Consider the following 18,532-nt stretch of genomic DNA (forward strand, 5'->3'; position numbering starts at 1 on the left):
TACAAAACCTCTTTCCGGTGGGTAGTTTTCATCTTGGTTTACAGATGAAGAAACTGTCAAACGAAGGCGTTTGCCTAGAGGTCACACAGCTAGGAAGACTCCCCATCAGAATCTATAGCCCAGGGCACCCTCAGGAAGTGTCTGAGGACTGAATGAGCATGTCACTGAGGTGCAGGGCTCGGGAGTGGAGAGGGAGCCTGGGGTGAGCTGTTAGAGAGCGGCAGCTTTCCCCACCCGGGGCTCTGGGAGATCTGGACTGTAAACACAGTAGCTTCACCCTGGAAGCCTGAGAGGTGACTCAGTAGCTCTTGACGGCAGGGAGAGGTGGGATGACACTCTCTCGTTAGGCCACTAGCCAACAGAGAGAGCCCGTGGACCTTAACACTTTCAGTTGTGTGATTGGGTGACATTTGAGGGGCTCATTCTTGGTCTACCAGAAACCGGAATGAGTTTTGGCAGGTAACTATACTCACCTCCAGCCTCCAGCTCTCCTGGGCGGTACCAATGCCCTTTTTTTTTTTTTTTTTTTTTAAGTCTTTGAAGGAGGTCTTCTTTTAGGTACAGCTATTCTATTTTCCAGAGGGGCAGATGACATAATAGTGGAAGATGGTTATAATTTCATTCTTGCAGAGTTGTCTTCCTCATTTGGAAACAATTACACATTTGAGCCAGTTCAGTGATCTCATGAGCTACAATCCCCAACTTTCTCTCTGGGCTGGGTCTAGATCTTTCTGTGCTACAGGCATTTCCAGTGATGAGTCCCTCTATAATTCCCCTCTCCGAGGCCTGGCTGTCTGATTTCCTCCTATCCTCTTGTGCTGTGTCCTTCTGAGTCCTTGGTCTTCCTTGCGAGGAGGTGGGTAGAGCTGCAGGAGGTGGGCTGCATGCTCCTGAGAGGCAGGAGACCTGTCCTGTTTCATTTTGTCCTCTAATACCAGACCCTGTCCCGGTCTCCTCATTCTCTCTCAATCCCCTGTCTGTACAAGTGAGGTTATAAATGCTTACCATGGCACTGATCTGATGCTCAGCCAATCTCACAACCCCCTCTGACCCCTGCCAAATCTTACTCCCCGCACCCAGGCATGAGGCCATGTCTGTTGGACCCTGACTCTTTCCCTAGCAGGTGGAAGTGGTGATGGGGAGTGATGGAGAGTCTATCATAGATAGGTGGCAGGGGAAACTGAAAGCAGAGGGCATTGTGTCCCACTCTCCACTTAGAACTTGGGGTAAGGACTCCTCACACAGGGCAGTTGCAGAGATGAAATGGCAAAACTGTTTCCCCTTGGAGATGATGTCCCCTCCAAGTCTCTCTCAGCTCTCATGTGGCAGAGTAGGGACTCTAAAATACCCTCATGCTCCTAGTGGGTAGCTGTGATGAGATCCAGGGGTGGGGATAGAGCTGCAAAGACTATGGCGTGGACAGCCTAGGCCAGGGGTCAGATGGAGGATGAGACAGACACTCAGTGGTGAGAACTCAAGGGAGCTGTATCAGCAGGAGAAGGACCCCCAGGCCTGGATGGGATTCTGAAGACTAGACCATGGGCCCACTGGACACAGCCTTCAGCAGTGGACACCAGTTGGATACCCAGGAGTCCTACAGGATGAGGCAGCTCTCTGGAGAGGCCATTGAGAACTCAGGGCTCAGCACCAGGTGAGCTCACAGACCCAGGCCCCTTCTCCCTACTACCAGAAAGGCACTAGCACACCATTCTCAGCCCAGGCGCTATCTTGACTACCAGAAGGAAGAGGAGGGCGGACAAAGATTGTGCATTTATTCACAAGTCATTGGGTTAACTAGAGACCATTTTAGAGCAAAAGAGACAAAGCTACCTTTGTCTCTTTAAATGTCTACCTTTAAATCATCAGACTTAAGGATCTCTTTCCTATATTTCTGGAGTGGAGGCTCTGAAACAAAAGGGAGCCACCCTAGATATCAAAGGCAGCTCAGGAATTTTTGGTGTGTTTTTGGTGCTATTGTTTCTACATCTAAATTATATCTATAAATTTTAAACTTGCTCTAAAATGAATATATATCGAACACAGAATGATGTGTCAGGGCACTCCACTAGGAATTGTGGGAGATCATCATCATATCCTGAACTCTGATCCTCCTCCAGGTTTTATCTTTTCAGCTATGTAGAGACATCATTCAGGTCCTTGAGGGTAATGGTGACATCTTTTCTCTCTGTGTAGCCTCCATATTGTCTAGCACGTAGTAAGTACTCAGTAAACTGTGGTTGTCTAATTGGTTTTGATTTGTGATCCTAGTCTAAAGCCTAGAGATATTCCAAAAAGTGGGCCCCCCCTCAGCTTACATCAGCAATACTAGGCTCATCCAAACCCAGTGAGTTCTGATACAGCGTAAACTACTCCAAACTTCTGCATAGACTTCAGTGAGGTGGCTGTACCTTGGCTAGGATTACCCTTGAAGAATGTGTTTCCCCTCCTCCATATGAGGAAGGGGCTCAACTGATTCCCCATTAAGATTCCTTCACAGTCTGACATTCTGTGAGTTCAATCAGCCAGTAGGAACCATCTCCAGATTCTTCATTCATTGTCCTGGAATACCAGGGATCCTCAAACATGATGTCATTCTGGAAATCCTTGGGTGATATCTGAGCTGCTGATTATTTATGCCAGGTTCTCACATTTGGCTGCACATTGGAATCACCTGGGGGAATTTAAGAACACCTGCCTCGGCTGGGTGTGGTGGCTCACGCCTGTAAACCCAGCACTTTGGGAGGCTGATGTGGGTGGATGATTTGAGGTCAGGAGTTTGAGACCAGCCTGGCCAACATGCTGAAACCCCATCTCTACTAAAAATATAAAAATTTGCTGGGCGTGGTGGTGGGCGCCTGTAATCCTAGCTATTCAGGAACCTGAGGCAGGAGAATTGCTTCAACCTGGGAGCAGAGGTTGCAGTGAGCTGAGATTGTGCCACTGCACTCCAGCCTGGGCGACAGAGCAAGACTCCATCTCAAAAAAAAAAAGAAAAAAAAAAAGAAAAGAATACCTGCCTCCTACCCCCAGAGATTCTGACATTATTGGTGTGGGGGTACAGCCTGGATATTGGGGTTCTTCAAAGTACCCCAAGCGATGCTAGCAGAACCGAGAACCACTCACCTCTGCAATCCCATTTTAAGGCTGTTCTCCTGTTCAAAGTTCCTAATGTGAAATTGGAAACAATTTATAAGTCATATTTTTTCAAACTACATTTATTACGTGAGGCAATTTCAAAGGCTTTTAAAGTTATAACGAAGTCAGTAATCTCTTGATTTCAAAATGGATAAAAGCTGTAGACGTGGCTCTTGCCGACTGGCAAATCCCCAAGTTGTTATTGCTGTCCTTGCCTTGCTCTTCATTGAAGAATCCCAGTGTCTCTTCATAGTATCTTTCTTACTTACTTATTTATTTTTCTGAGACAGTCTCGCTCTGTTGCCCAGGCTGGAGTGCAGTGGCATGATCTCGGCTCACTGCAACCTCCACCTCCCGGCTTCAAGCAATTCTCCCACCTCAGCCTCCCAAGTAACTGGGATTACAGGCTCGTGCCACCATGCCTGGCTAATTTTTAATTTTTAGTAGAGACGGGGTTTTGCCATGTTGGCCAGACTGGTCTCGAACTCTTGACCTCAGGTGGTCCACCTACCTCAGCCTCCCAAAGTGCTGGGATTACAGGCATGAGCCACTGTGCCTGGCCTTCTTCATAGTGTCTTTAGTACCAGTACCATGTATACTAAAACAGATTCTTTAGTACTACTACATAGTATTGGCACTAAATACAGATTCCTTAGTACTACTACATAGTACTGGTACTAAAGACAGATTCTTTAGTACTACTTCATACATAGTACTAGTACTAAAGATGAACAACAGCAGCAGCAACACAACTGGACATTCCTGTAGGTTTTTGCGGTTGACAAAGCACCTTGGCATACATCATCTCACTGCGTCCCCTTGAGGTTAGCAGAAAAGTTTGTGTTATCTTCACTTTGCTGAAGAGAAAACTGAAGCTCAAAGCAATGGAGTGACTTTCTAGGTTATCCAGAAAGAAACAGTTCCAAGATCCAGAAAGTGCTTATTTTTGGCTTGGACAGTTTGGGTAACTTCCAAATTCACACAGCTGGAAAGTGGAGGTGGTGAGATTCTAGAACTCGTGTTCTTAACCACTTCCCCAATATTTAGTCCTGAAGCATTAAAAATGGTTTTCTTGTTGTTGCTGTTGTTGTTTTAGAGCCTGGGGCTCACTGTGTTGCCCAGGCTGGAATGCAGTGCCTATTCACAGGCACAACAATCATGGCTCACTGCAACCTCGAACTCCTGGGCTCAAGCCATCCTCCCATCTTGACCTCCTGAGTAGCTGGGATTACAGATGCACACCACTGTGCCTGACTTGAAAATGGTTTTTACACAACTTTGCATGATTTGTTCATCCTGGGATGAATTTATATCCTCAAAGCACTGTATAAAGATAAAAGTGATCGGCCTGGGTGTAGTGGCTCACGCCTGTAATCCCAGCACTTTGGGAGGCCGAGGTGGGCGGATCACGAGGTCAGGAGATCGAGACCATCCTGGCTAACATGGTGAAACTCCGTCTCTCCTAAAAATACAAAAAAATTAGCTGGGCATGGTGGTGGGCTCCTATAGTCCCAGCTACTCGGGAGGCTGAGGCAGGAGAATGGCATGAACCCGGGAGGCAGAGCTTGCAGTGAGCCAGGATGGCGCCACTGCACTCCAGCCTGGGTGACAGAGTGAGACTCCGTCTCAAAAAAAAAAAAAAAAAAAAAAAAAGAAAAAAAAGATAAAGAGTGATCTAAGGCATAGAGCAACAGTTCTGCTGATTTAACCTATTAGGGATTAAGTTGATATTCCAAGAGAACATGCTGTTGAAATGCACCTTAAATGCACCTTAATAGTGGGTACACCCTTAGTTCAAGAAATAACAAGAAACACATTGATCTTGCCAAGAGGCCTCACGTTTATAAGATCACAGGGCTATAAAAAAAAATCAAGGTAAGTTAGAGATACTTTTGCAATGATGTTTGTGGCAGTTGTGTTAGTCTTTAACATCTGTGTTAGGCATGACCTATACCCTTTTGTTACTTTTCTTTTAGAAATGAACAGAGCATAAGGTAAAAGTTACTCTATAATATTTAGTACAGCATAGAGTTTTTTAATTTAAAGAAGAGATAAAGATATAAAATGGCAGTAATTTTGCTGTAGTGTATAAATTAGAATTGCTTATAATTATCTGATTAATTGAATGAACAGGAATTGAACGCATCGCTCTGTTGTCTTTCAATTATGTAGACATTTTTGCCTTGCTCCTAACTTGAAATATGATTTAATATTACACAGATTTGGATTCACAGTGAAGTCTAACAAATTCTGGGTTTTGGTGTACACAGGCAGAAGGAGATGGGTTTGAATTAGTGAGAAGTTTTCAGTTACAGGATATTTTCAAAGTAGAGTTTTAAAACTTTGAAGTGAGTTGCATAATATGAGTAGAATATAAGCTCTCTTTGAGGCCAGGGACTTTGTTTTATTCCCTGCTATAACCCCCGTGCCTGGCACACAGTAGGCCTTCAAAAATGGGATTAAAAGAATAAACTTTGGCAAATGACTTCACATTTCTGAGCTTGTGTTTCCTCACTTGTAGACTGAAGGGGTTGGACTATTTTGGTATCTGGTATTTTCCCCACTCATGACCTATTTTGTAATTCTTTTCTTCCAGTAAACTCCAAGCCCTAAAAGATGCTTTTACACAATTTATTTAAGTAAGATTGTTCTCATTTTTGGTGTCGAGTAAAACCATATATGACAGTATCCAGTGTTCGCGATCAGCAGTAGAAAACCAGTATTAATATAATCCCAAATGGTGCAAACATTATACTCTATTTTTATTTTATTTTTATTTTTTAGAGACAGGGTCTCGCTCTGTCGCCCAGGCTGGAATGCAGTGGTGCAATCGTAGCTCACTGCAGTCTCTAACTGCTGGGCTTAAGTGCACCTCCCACCTCAGCCTCCCACGTACCTTGGACTATAGGCATGTACCACCACACCCAGCTCATTTTAACATTTTTAGTAGCAATGAAGTCTCTTCATGTTGCCCAGGCTGGTCTCAAACTCCTGGGCTCAAGTGATCCACCTGCCTCAGCCTTCCAAAGCGCCGTGATTACAGGCATGAGTCATTGCACCCAGCCTCAGCCTCACACTCTAATTTTTTTTGTGTGCAGCCTATTGTGGATAAATAAGCAATTTTTGAAATGATGAAAGTACGATCTAAATGACTACCTTTGCAAAATGAACAGCATTGCAAGTCTTCAAGTCTTGCATCAAGTCTTGCATCTTCAAGTCTCCTTTACCTCTGAAGTGGATTTCTGCGAACTTCAGTTTCCTGATGTGTAATACGAAGGGATGGAACCCCATGGTCTTTCCAGGAGGTGCCTTCCTATGATGATCCTAAACTATGGCGACTTGAATTAGATGAACACAGTGTTCTAACAGACATTCTCGCTAACCTAGTGTTAAGAATGTTTTGTAGTCAGAATGGATATCTCATGCATGCAAATCCTAGAAGAAACCATCTTCATGATTTTTTAAAATGCCCTCTACCAATTACTGATAGCACATTGCTTGCATTAAGTGAAAAAAGTAGTTTATTATATAATGGTAAACTTTATCCAAGGACACAGAATCATATAGTCTGAATTAATAATAATTACACCTTATTGTGGAAACTGTGATAAAATGCTTGATAAATGTAATATAATTTCATTCAAAGTAATCACTCCCATTTTACAGATAAGGAGAAATACAAGCAGAGAAATGTTAGAAACTTACTCAAGGCAGAGCCAGGATCTGAACCCAAGTCAGTCTCCCTGGAGAGCCCAGTCCCTTAATCACATTTAAGGCTTGACTCAGCAGGCGTGTTCATTTATTCATTAGAAATAAATGAACACAGGCATTTTATTCATATGTAGGAGATTACCAAGTCAGAGTTACAGATTATTAAAAGTGAGCGATCTCAGATCAGACTTTCGCTCATGACAAGCCAAAGAAAATATGAGGAGAAGACATTATTAGAACAGGAGCTACCAATGTATAAAGGCTGGCTAAGGATTTTCTGAAGGTTAAGGGTTAACATGGCTTCAGAACAGAGGCAACTTAAACATACAATTTTTCCAACTAAGTAGGATTTCTATGCAGCAGGACTATGCCTAATTCCAACCTTCTTAATGGTTTTTTATTAGCACATAATTGTTTACAGAACTAGTTCCTCACATGGGAGTCCCACTCTCAAGGGTCCCGGAAGAACCACGACATGAACATTCGCTAGGAGCAAAGCTGATAGGGTGAGTCACAAAGAAGGGGTTGTTTATATTCAGCCTCAAAGTGGCAAGGACTTCTCCTCCTCGGGTTCATACTGACTGCCTGACTTTTGACCTTGTCAATATCATGACAAAGAACAAGAGAGAAAATGGTGGCTGGGGAAAGTGATTTTAGTATTAATCTTGTCCTACCCTTGGTTTAATGGGTATTAATTACTTTACAGCACTCAAATTAAATCTGACGTGGCAGACACTGGCTGGCACCAAAGCTTTTACTTTTTCTTCCTCAGCACACAGCTAGGCTACATTTCCCAACCTCTCGTGTAGTTAGAAGTGGCGGTGTAACTGAGTGCTGGCCAATGGAGGTGGGTATAAGTGATGTGTGCCACCTCCAGGCCTGGCCATTAAAAATCTCCCACCTCGCCAGGCGCTGTGGCTCACATCTGTAATCTCAGCACTTTGGGAGGCCAAGGAGAGCGGATCACCTGAGGTCAGGGGTTCGAGACAAGCCTGGCCAACATGGTGAAACCCCGTCTCTACTAAAAATACAAAAATTAGCCAGGTGTGGTGGTACAACCCTGTAATCCTGGCTACTCAGGAGACTGAGGCAGGAGAATCGCTTGAACCTGGGAGGTGGAGGTTGCAGTGAACCGAGATCGTGCCACTGCACTCCAGCCTGGGTGACAGAGTGAGACTCTGTCTCAAAAAAAAAAAAATCTCCCACTTGATTCCTATCACTTTCTCTCTTTCCCTGTTTGCCTGCCAGATGGTACTCTCCAGAGCAAACTTGGAATCTTCATATTGAAGATAGCAGTACCTCTGTCAATGTGGGTCCCTGAATGACATTCCTCTTCCCTGGCCTCCCACCCCTTCACTCTAGGCTGCTGATTAAACTGTACCTGGAAAATAAACTTCCATTTTTTAAAGCTCCTGAGATTTCAGGGCATGTTTGTTGTAGCAGCTTGCATTGCCTTAACTCATACATTTGACTGGGACCCTTCTTGCCAGAATTGTTGGTGCATCTCATTCTGCCATTGGAAGGTGGAATGGGGTGGGGTAGGCATCCCTTCTTTGCTGCAATCATGTAAGAACCCAAGTTCATATAATCTAAGAAAACTAGAGGAATCCATTATGGTTGCTACTGAGATGCCTAATGTCCAAACCTCAGAGAGTCATTTGAGGGCAGGAGGCGCCACCAGAGCCACCCACTCCCTTTGTGCCAAGCCAGGCCGCCTAGACCTTCACAGTGTGGCATAGGTTAAGACCATAGGCTCTGCAGTCAAATGTTAACAAGACATTTAATCATTGTGTTTCAGTTTCCTTACATGTAAAGTAGCACTTCCTGTTCCATAGGTATAGGCAGATTAAATGAGCTAATGCAGCGGTCCCCAACCTTTTTGGCACCAAGGACTGGTTTGGTGGAAGACAATTTTTCCACCAAGTGGGGGTTGGCGCGGGAGAAGGAGGGATGGTTTCAGGATGAAACTGTTTTACCTCAGATCATCAGACACTAGATTCTTATAAGGAGTGCACAACCTAGATCTCTCACATGTGCAGTTCACAATAGGGTTCACACTCCTATGAGAATCTGATGCTGATCTGCCAGGAGGCAGAGCTCAGGTGGTAATGCTCGCCTGTCACTCACCTCCTGCTCTGTGGCCCGGTTCCTAACAGGCCATGGACTAGTATCAATCCCTGGCCTGGAGGTTGAGGACCCCCGAGTTAATGCATGTAAAATAAATGCCTGTAATGCATCTGACACATGGTGAGAACTCAGTAAATACTAGTAATTATCACTATAGACCAGTGCTAATGGAACTGTTTTTTTACAATAATGGAAGTGCTCTATATCTGTGCTGCCCAAAACAGTGGCCATCAGCCACATGTGACCACAGTATTGAGCACTTGAAACTTGACTGGGGTACTAAATTCTAATTATGTTTAACTTTAATTAATTTAAATTTAAATAGCCACATGTAGCTAATGGCTACCATGTTGGACAGCACAGTTATAGACCATTTAATTGCTTCAGAAGGTTTCTATCTCAAACTGTGTAAGTCAGGATTCAATCACAGAAGGAGAACCACTAAGGTGCGTGCGCGGGCGTGCGCGCGCGCGCGCGCGCGCGCGCACACACACACACACACACACACACACACACACACACACAAAGGGATTTGCTACAGAGATTTGTCCTAATACAACTGTGGGAGCTGGTTAAGCAGTCTCTATAAAGCTCTCATCTTCACATCTGATGCTGGGACTCGACATCTATGGGACAGGCAGTTGGGAAGGAAGGATAAATGTAAGATAAGGGAGAGCAAGAACAACCTGGAAACCAGAAGCATGCATTGTAGCCCACGAGAACAGACTGAGACCCACGTCACTTCTTGTTGCTTTTGACCTTGGCAGTATGGATGTCCTGCAGAAGCTAGGCTCTTCATCATAAAGTACACACATGGCCCAGGAGCCAAAGAAGCTGAAGGAAAACCCAGGAGAAGGTGGAGCAGTTACAGGCCCGGCAGCTCCCTGGTCCTAATAAGATAAGGCAACTGATCATTGCCAACCTATCTGAGCTACAAAATGGCTGCTGCCCACATCTGCCCAGATATCCCACAGGAAACTCTCTTCTGCCCTGCATTAATTAGAAACATGCAGGAAAGGGAATTTTGGGAAACGTAGTTAGTCTAGCGAAGGTGATGCATTATGGAGCCACTACACATACTAGCATGCTAATGAGCTCAATTTTCTATCTGTTAATACTTCTAAATAAAACATGAAGCTAACATCTCCCAAGGCTCTAATTCGTTGTTTCAGTTCTGCAACTGGCCTAGAGAATTCTGAAGATCCTTGCAGCCAGCTAACGTTATCTTTGAGTGGTAAGATTAGGAGTACTTTTAAAGTTTTTCCTTATATTTTTCTGTGGCTTAGAATTCTTCCCACATAAAACCACATTATGATTATAATCAGAAAAAAAATTAGTTACTTTTTAGAAGCCAGCCTATGACCCCCTAGGGAGACTATGCATCCCACTTAAGGGCAACCCAATAACATCGTCATTAACTGTGTCTTCTACATTCTTCCTGGAAATTTCACCTGTTCTTGACTTTGTACAAGAACTTATAAAACATAAGTTATGGTCATCAGATCTCCTGAAGCCCTCTGCCTCTCTCCTCCCCTGTTCTCAAAGTGATTCCAAGGACATTTTAAAAACTGGAAGCAAATAATATAAGGAGAAAAGAAACTGGAGTGGAAGTCTTGCACATAGAAGGGAGAAATCATTTTTAGATAAGTCACTGGGAAAATGAAGAATAGAGAATGCATCCTTGATATGGTTTGGCTGTATTCCCACCCAAATGTCATCTTGAATTGCAGCTCCCATAGTTCCTACATGTTGTGGGAGGGACCTGGTGGGAGATAATTGAATCACAGGAGCGGTTTCCCCCATACTGTTCTTGTGGTAGCAAATAAGTTTCATGGGATCTGATGTTTTTATAAGGGATTTCCCCCTTTCACTTGGCTCTCTCTTTTGCCCGCTGCCATGTAAGGCGTCCCTTTGCTCTTCCTTCCTCTTCCACCATGATTGTGAGGCCTCCCCAGCCATGTGGAAATGTGAGTCAATTAAACCTCTTTCCTTTATAAATTACCCAGTCTTGGGTATGTCTTTATCAGAGCATGAAAACGGACTAATACAGTCATTGTATTAACTACTGACGTGAGCAGTATTTACTGTGTATTCTTCTCGATACTTTAACAGTAGTACCTATGAAGTATGTCCTATTATATCTTCATGCCTGTTTTTCACCTGGGAAACTGAAGTGCAGATGGGTTAAGTAAGTGGTCAAAGTTACATAGTTAGCAAATGGCAGAGCCAGGATTTGGACCTAGGCTGTCCTGGTCTTTGGTTCTCGGCTCTTAACCTACCTGCCACACTTCCTTTCTTCAGGGGTGCAGGACAGGGTCATGTGGACTGTGGGAGTTCGATAGATTAACTGCTGGCAGGCCGATTCCTGTTTATTCCTCACTCCCACATCCCAGTGACCCCCCTGCCAAATCCTCTCACTTTTACCTTAGAAGGATCTGTTGAACCTCTCTTTTCATGCCAGCTTCCCAAGCATGGGTTCAAGTCCTCATCGTATCTTTCCCAGTCTACCCCTGTAGCTTACTCTCTGGCCTTCCCACTTCAGATTTCCCTCATTTATTTCATAGTTATATAAAAAATATTGTTCTGTATCAGGAACAGGGGCAAGGGGGAGGAGAGAATGGGGAGTTATTGTTTAACAGGTATGGGGTTTTGGTTTGGGAAGATGCAGAAGTTCTAAAGAGAGAAAGTGGAGATGGTTGCATAAAAATGTGGACATACTTAATGCAACCAAACTGTACACTTAAAAATGGTTAAGATGAGGCCGGGCACAGTGGCTCATGCCTGTAATCCCAGCACTTTGGGAGGCCGAGGCAGGCGGATCACCTGAGGTCAGGAGTTCGAAACTAACCTGGCCAGTATGGTGAAACCCTGTCTCTACTAAAAATACAAAAATTAGCCGAGTGTGGTGGCGGGTGTCTGTACTCCCAGCTACTAGGGAGGCTGAGAATTGTTTGAACCTGGGAGGTGAAGGTTGCAGTGAGCCGAGATCGTGCCACTGCACTCCAGTTAGGGCAACAGAGTGAGACTCCATCTCAAAAAAAGTTAAGATGGTAAATTTTATGTGTTGTATATACATATGTATATATATTCATAAAAACGTATATATGTGTATATATAGACATAAAAACATGTATATATGTAACATATATTTGTGGTTTATATATATAAATAATATATAATAAATATAAAAATAATAATTGTTCTGAAATGTACCTTAAAAAGCCTCTACTGCTTCTCCTTCTCTACAAGATAAAGCCTACATTTCTTAGCATAGCTTTCATTACTTGATCATCTGGCTCATGTACCATGCAGGACTCTAGCTTGGCCACCATCTTTTTGTGCTGATGACCTTGTGATCAGCCACTCCCTTTTGGCCCTTCTCCTGGAAAGACCCCATAGAACTGAGAGCTATCATTCAGCCTTGCTGATTATCACGGAAGTAGAAGGAATGATGGGTTAATAAGGAGATAGACTCACAGACAGCCTCTCAAGTGGCCAGAGAGCATAGAGTGAATGGAGATGGTATAGCTTAGTGAAAGAAGTATGGGCTCTGAAGTCAAACAAATCTGAGTTTGAGTTCAGGCTTACCATTAAACTCTCTATTTGTGAAATGAGGATGATTGTTTCCTATTTTAGGGCTATTGTGAGGATTATTAGCGATCATGTCCCAAATATAGTAAGTATTCAGTATAAGATACATATTGTGAATTCTCTTTAGCTCAGACTCAGTTAACTAAGTTTGGAAAGAAAGACATGGGTGATATTCCGGTTATCTATTTCTGTGTTACAAACCACCCCAAGCTTGGTAGCTGAATACAGCTGTCATTTAGTTTGCTCACAGATCTGTAACTTGGGCAGAGCTCAGCAGGACGGCTCACTCCTGGTCCACGTGGAGTCAACTGGGGCATCTTGGCTGAGGGCTGGATCCTCTGCTTCTAAGATGGCCTGTGCACATGTCTGGCAAGTTATTGCTGGCTGTTGGCTGGGAGCTCAGTGGAAGCTAATGACTAGGAACCTCAGTTCCCATGTGGCCTCTCTACATGGCCTGGGTTCTAAGGATAAGAGAGAGGGAGAAAGAGAGAGTGAGAGCGAGCAGGCAGAAGCTCTGTTGCCTTTTGTCACCTATCCTCTGAAGCCCATAGTGTTACTTGCACCATGTTCTCTTACTCAAAGCCCATCCAGGATCAAGAGAAGGGGATATAGGTTCCACCTCTTGACAGAAGAGTGGCAAAGTTCTGGAAGAACTTGTGAGATGAGAAATATTGCTGTGGCCATTCATGGAAAATGCAATCTGCCACCAGGGGTTTTCAGCTTCTAGTTTAAGGCTTTAGACTTGGAGCCCATAGGGAAGTGGTTTCTGAGGTTTAAAGAGTGTCATGGGCACCATGTGCGACGTGGAACCAGGAGGCGGGGGACATGAGTTTTAATCCTATCACCACGCAGCAGTCTCCTGTTACACAAAGCACTCACCTGGGGCCCTGGAGTTGTCATTTGTAACCAGATGGTACCCTCTTCAGCTTTACTCTTCCCCAGTTCTCTGAGACTGTGAGGTCCAAGCACTGTCCATTCCAACTCCGACATGTCAGCCATGGCTGAATCAGTGCTTCTCCATCCATCCTCTTTTCACATCAGAATTGTTAGAGGAGCTGTCAAAAATGCAAATGCCCAGGTTGAAATGATCAGGGGTGGGATCTGTACATCAGTCATTTAATTTTAAAAAAAATTTTTTTTAGAGATGGGTTCTTGCTGCGTTGCCCAGGCTGGTCTCAAACTCCTGGCCTCAAGTGATCCTCCTACCTAAGCCTCCTGAGTAGCTGGGATTTGAGGTGCTAACTACCACGACTGACTATATCAGTAATTTCCCTGGGGGTGATATTAACGTGCAGCCAGGGTTGAGAATCAGTGAGCTCTGCCATTGTGTCCATCTAAGTGTGTACAGGAAGTCAATCAAAGGAACCCAAGTGTAGCTGTTGCTTTTCGTGCCCCTGTCACATCCTTTTGAGCCATCTATGAGACCAGTCACGGAAGAGGTGGACAGTTCTGTGCTCGCAGACTTCTCCTGTCTGCCTCTGGGGTTTCCCCTGAGCCCTGGCAGCCTGCTCAGCTGTCACAGGAAGAGCCCAGGAGTGCAGGGGAAGTAATGGCCCAGAAGCAAATGTCAACTGTTGGGGAGGGAGCCTTGGATAAATGCCCCAGCCTCCAGCCCTTCCTGGAGACAATTCTAGAAGGCATTCTCTATGCTTCTCAGAGGTCCCTTTGGACTTGAGCTCCCACTATCCACAACAAACACCCCAAACTTGGCTTCCATCCTTCCCTGTCTCTTTCTCCCTGCCTCCTGGGATCACCTCCCAAAGAATGTACTTGCGCTCCAGTCTTGATCTTAGGTCCTGCGACCCAGAGAACGGAAACTAAGATGCCAAGTGATCACTGCTCAATGGTGAACTGGCAAAGAGTGGTGTGAACTAAGGGAAATTGGAAAATCGCTCGCCACACCCAAACCACTAGTGCACGCACCCCTGCCACCTTTCCAGGCGCTTCTGCACTTAAGACTCCCACAAGGGACTCTTGCTAACCCATACATGACAGATGCTTTGGTGAGAAGGAACGTGTCAGCTGGCGAGCAGCAGAATCACTCGAGACACTAGTGGGGTCAGGTAGGAGAGGGTTTCTTTCTTCATGCTGTATCTCTTCTGGAGAAAGCAGAGATAACCCCACAGCAGAGGTGTCCAATCTTTTGGCTTCCCCGGGCCACATTAGAAGAAGAATTGTCTTGGGCCACACATAAAATACACTAACACGATAGCTGATGAGCTAAAAAAAAAAAAAAAATCACAAAACAATTCTCATAATGTTTTAAGAAAGTTCATGAATTTGTGTTGGGCCACATGTGGCCTATGGACTGAGGGTTGGAGAAGCTTGCCTAGGGCATGCATTCTCTATGGGGGTGCTATCATCCCCACTGGGGTGGAAAGTTGGTTCTTGGTGGGGAAAAAAAAAAAAAAAAAAAAAAAAGCTTATATATGACACAGGGCCAGGACTAGGATAAGGCAAGTCAGGGGTCCAGGGAAGCAAATATTAAGGAGACAGCCACTCCCAGGGCTGTGGATGTCCACACATACATAAACATATTAACTCGCTAGATGGCAACGAGCCTGCGCATAAAGAGATGAAAAGGATCAGGCAGAGGCAGAAAGTGTTGCAGTTTGAAATAGACTGGTCTGGAACAGCCTCTCGGAGAAGGTGACATTTGAGTAAAATGTGTAGAAGACTCTGTAGCAAACCAACGGACCCTGTTGGGGAAAAGTGTTCCAGGCAGGTGGAACAGCAAAGGCAAAGGCCCTGAGGTGGGAATATGCTTGGTGTGTTGGAGAAACGGCAGGGAGGCCAGGGTGGCTGAGTGAGGGGAGGGCAGGAGAAGATAAGGTTGGGGTAGAAAGCTGTCTGTTTCATGGGAATGTTGGGGAGATTTCATTGAGTGAGGAGCACAGGTATAAGGCCAGTGTCATCAGTGTCCAATAAAGGCGAGTCTGCCTTCCGCTTTCCCCACTCTCGAAGCCTAAGCAGCATTTACATGTCATCACACTGAAAGAGCTCTAGAAGCTACCAGCCTTGGGAAGTTATACCAGTCACTTTGGAAGTGAATGGAAATCATGGCTAGCATTCTAAAAGAAAAGCACAGCCAAGACGCTCCATTATCAGCATATCAGCACAGGCCAGGACCAGCAGCCTAGATTGCTAGCCATGTGTCTAGTTTCAGAGGCACTGGGAAGGGGGAATGATCCCCCAGTATCGTCTACTGGTCAGAAAGTTAATTTCAAGGCTCTCATTCTTTCTTAAGTGCACATCCCTCCTGGTGGAGCACGATGGACACCCAGTAGGTCAGTGGCCCTTCCTTCTTTTCAGCCCACAGCCCAAGATGAGAAGCGGCCCGGTGTAGTGAAGCTGGAGAGCTTGCCTCACATCCTAGTTCTGCCCTTTTACATGTAATCTTGGGCAAGTTACTTGACTGCTCTTTTCCTCCATTTCCCTGTCTGTAAAATGGGGATAACGTACCTTATAGGGTTGTTATGAGGGCTAAATGAGCTAATATTTATGCAGTGCCCGGTCATATAGTAACGGTGTATAAGTGCTTGTTAATTAAAAATAGACTCCCTTTTGGGACTCTGCTCTTCTCAGGAAAACATGCATACGAACACACATTTGCATTTTATTTTGGGGCATTTATGGATGCTCCAAAGTGCATCTCATGGACGCTTGGGGAAGGGACAGTTCATAAAGCCCCGAGAGAACCAGGATGAGTTCTGGAGGGATCAAGAGCCAGGGGGATGGGTGGGCGATACTGTGTGAAGGCAGGAGAAAAGCAAGAACTGGGGGCTGGGGGCTCAAGAACACATTTCACCTTCTTCCCGTTCTGGCCAAAGTCCACCTAGAACTGCTGATTGCTTGCTCCTTGGGAAGTTCCATCAGCTAAGAGCTGAAGTTTTCTTTCATGATGTCATTATTAATCGTTTAATAAATACATTATGTAAGAGTACTTATTGAGCAGTGTCCCAGCGCAAGTAAACATGTTTTGGATATGCCAGATTAGAAATGTTTTCATTCCGTTTGGGGGGTTATGTAGTAAACTCTGAAAATGCAGTTCCTGGAAGAGTGTCTGTTATCCCAAGCCCTGAAGAGCCAGTGTAATAACAACAAAAATATTGTTCTGTTTGGGATTCCCATATAAGAGTGCCTAGGCGTGGTGGCTTGTTTTTAATTATCTCTCTATGGAACAGTAATTCAATCCAGAGGACTGCCACCAGATTACAAGTTTCAGTCGGGTTGAAAATATTCATGCAAGGAGAGCTAGTCGTAATCTTTTTAGATCCACTCCCAAAAGATTAAGCCTTTGTCTTTCCCATCCAACTTGGGGAAGAACGTGGTAGAAGTAAATACTCACAGTATTACCACAATCATAGCTGTGAAACAACCATCTCACATTTGAAGTCTTAATATCTACCACAGTGTCAAACAGCAGGGAGAAAAATGAACACTTCAGAAACACCCAGACATGACCTTGCATGACTGTGGTGCAGGTAGTTTATTTGGGAGGTTATCCCAGGAATCAGGAGTGAAGGAGCAGGCATTAGGAAAAGAGAGAAGGGGGAAGGCATTAAGAAAAGAGGAAAAGTCAGTCACGGGTATGTTATTTAGGTCACCGCTGTAGGCAATGGGGGCTCACAATGGCTGACTTTTTAATGTTGTTTTTGATATGTATTTGGGTGGACATTTTAGCATACATTTGTAAGACCTGTTTAAGGCATCTATCTGCTATGATCCGCAGCTATAACTACCCTTCCAAACTTTGGAATCTGAGTCACAGTCATCTTAGAAGTATTCTTGAGTCTTTCCTCTGTTGACTCTGCATTAGTCATTTTGCCTTGTTACTTTCAGATCCAATCCCCAACCTTCCCTTACTCTGTATCACAGGGACCTGACCCCTTGCAATATCTTTCATGTCTCCTTGCCAACTGGCTTCCAGCTAGGTTCGGCCAGTGGGTGGCAATGACAGGAGATTGGAGTGCAACAGGAAAGGGGGAAGTCAGGGTATTTCTCCCCCTCTCTCGGTTTGGCTGGCATCTCTAATGGGGACTGTGTCTCTTCCGTGATTCCAGTCTCACTGGACAGACCCCCTCCAACATCCCTTGGCCTGAACTCCTGCCTCATGGCTCTGTTCATCGGTATCTGGTAATATTACCTCCCTCCTTTGCTCTTCCAGCATCTTCCTGCTGTTACTCACCTTTGGATTGCTCCAGTTCTTCATCGTTGCACCATTTCCCTGTGTTATATTTCTGCTCTTGAACTACCTGTCATGGGTTCCCGACTGATCTCTGACTGATGGAGATTTCTTAAGGATTTCTTTAGTCATTGCAAAAATATTTTAGGACATCAACCACAAACAAGACACTGGACTAGATTCCTGGAAGGTAATAAATAAAGCATCAAGCAGCTTAGCATCTAGTTGGGTAAACAAGGCACACAGTGGAAAAGTTAGATGACATCTGTCCAAATGCCAAGTGAATGAAGGGTGTAGTCAATGAATACTTGAAGATATAAAGAGGAGAGAGCCAGCTCCATCAGCTTTTGTAACCAGGGCATACTTTAGAGGGCCAGGGAGCCAACATAAAGGGGTCATCTCCCAAAACTTACAATTTTGTAAAGCAAGGTGAAAAATTGGAATTTTATTTGAAATTTCCTGATTTTTAAATGTTGGTGAGTAATTCAAATTTTCAGTAACTTGGAGCTGGGCATGGTGCCACACCTCTGTAGTCCCAGCTACTCAGGAGGCTAAGGCAGGAGGATCACTTGAGCCCAGGAGTTTGACCCCCCCATTTCTGAAAAAAATTTTTTTAAATAGCCAGGTGTAGTGGTATATGCCTATAGCCCCAGCTACTCAGGAGGCTGATGTGGGAGGATCCCTTGAGCCCATAAGTGGTAGGCTGCAGTGAGCTATGATTGTGCCACTGCACTCCAGCCTGGGCAACAGAGCAAGACCCTGTCACTAAAAGGATAATAATAA

At 44.7% G+C, this 18,532-nt stretch overlaps 1 protein-coding gene and 1 long non-coding RNA gene across 13 annotated transcripts in view; one reads left to right on the forward strand and one right to left on the reverse strand.

The window, feature by feature from the left end:
• LOC105478194 (adhesion G protein-coupled receptor G2) overlaps positions 1 to 18,532 on the forward strand; it is a 134,143-nt gene that overhangs the window by 60,569 nt on the left and 55,042 nt on the right. The gene's annotated exons all lie outside the window — the stretch shown is intronic.
• LOC105478193 (uncharacterized) overlaps positions 3,569 to 18,532 on the reverse strand; it is a 74,800-nt gene continuing 59,836 nt past the window's right edge. Inside the window, exons 2-5 of one of the 2 annotated variants that reach the window (XR_985201.3) lie at positions 17,753 to 17,932; positions 14,488 to 14,784; positions 13,444 to 13,619; positions 3,569 to 13,025 (exon numbers count right to left, since the gene is read on the reverse strand). This is a non-coding gene — a long non-coding RNA (uncharacterized lncRNA). The remainder of the gene's footprint in view (positions 13,026 to 13,443; positions 13,620 to 14,487; positions 14,785 to 17,752; positions 17,933 to 18,532) is intronic. The other variant, XR_011618068.1, reaches the window with a different exon arrangement.

This window comes from Macaca nemestrina, chromosome X, assembly GCF_043159975.1.
Source record: "Macaca nemestrina isolate mMacNem1 chromosome X, mMacNem.hap1, whole genome shotgun sequence".
NCBI lineage: Eukaryota > Metazoa > Chordata > Mammalia > Primates > Cercopithecidae > Macaca > Macaca nemestrina.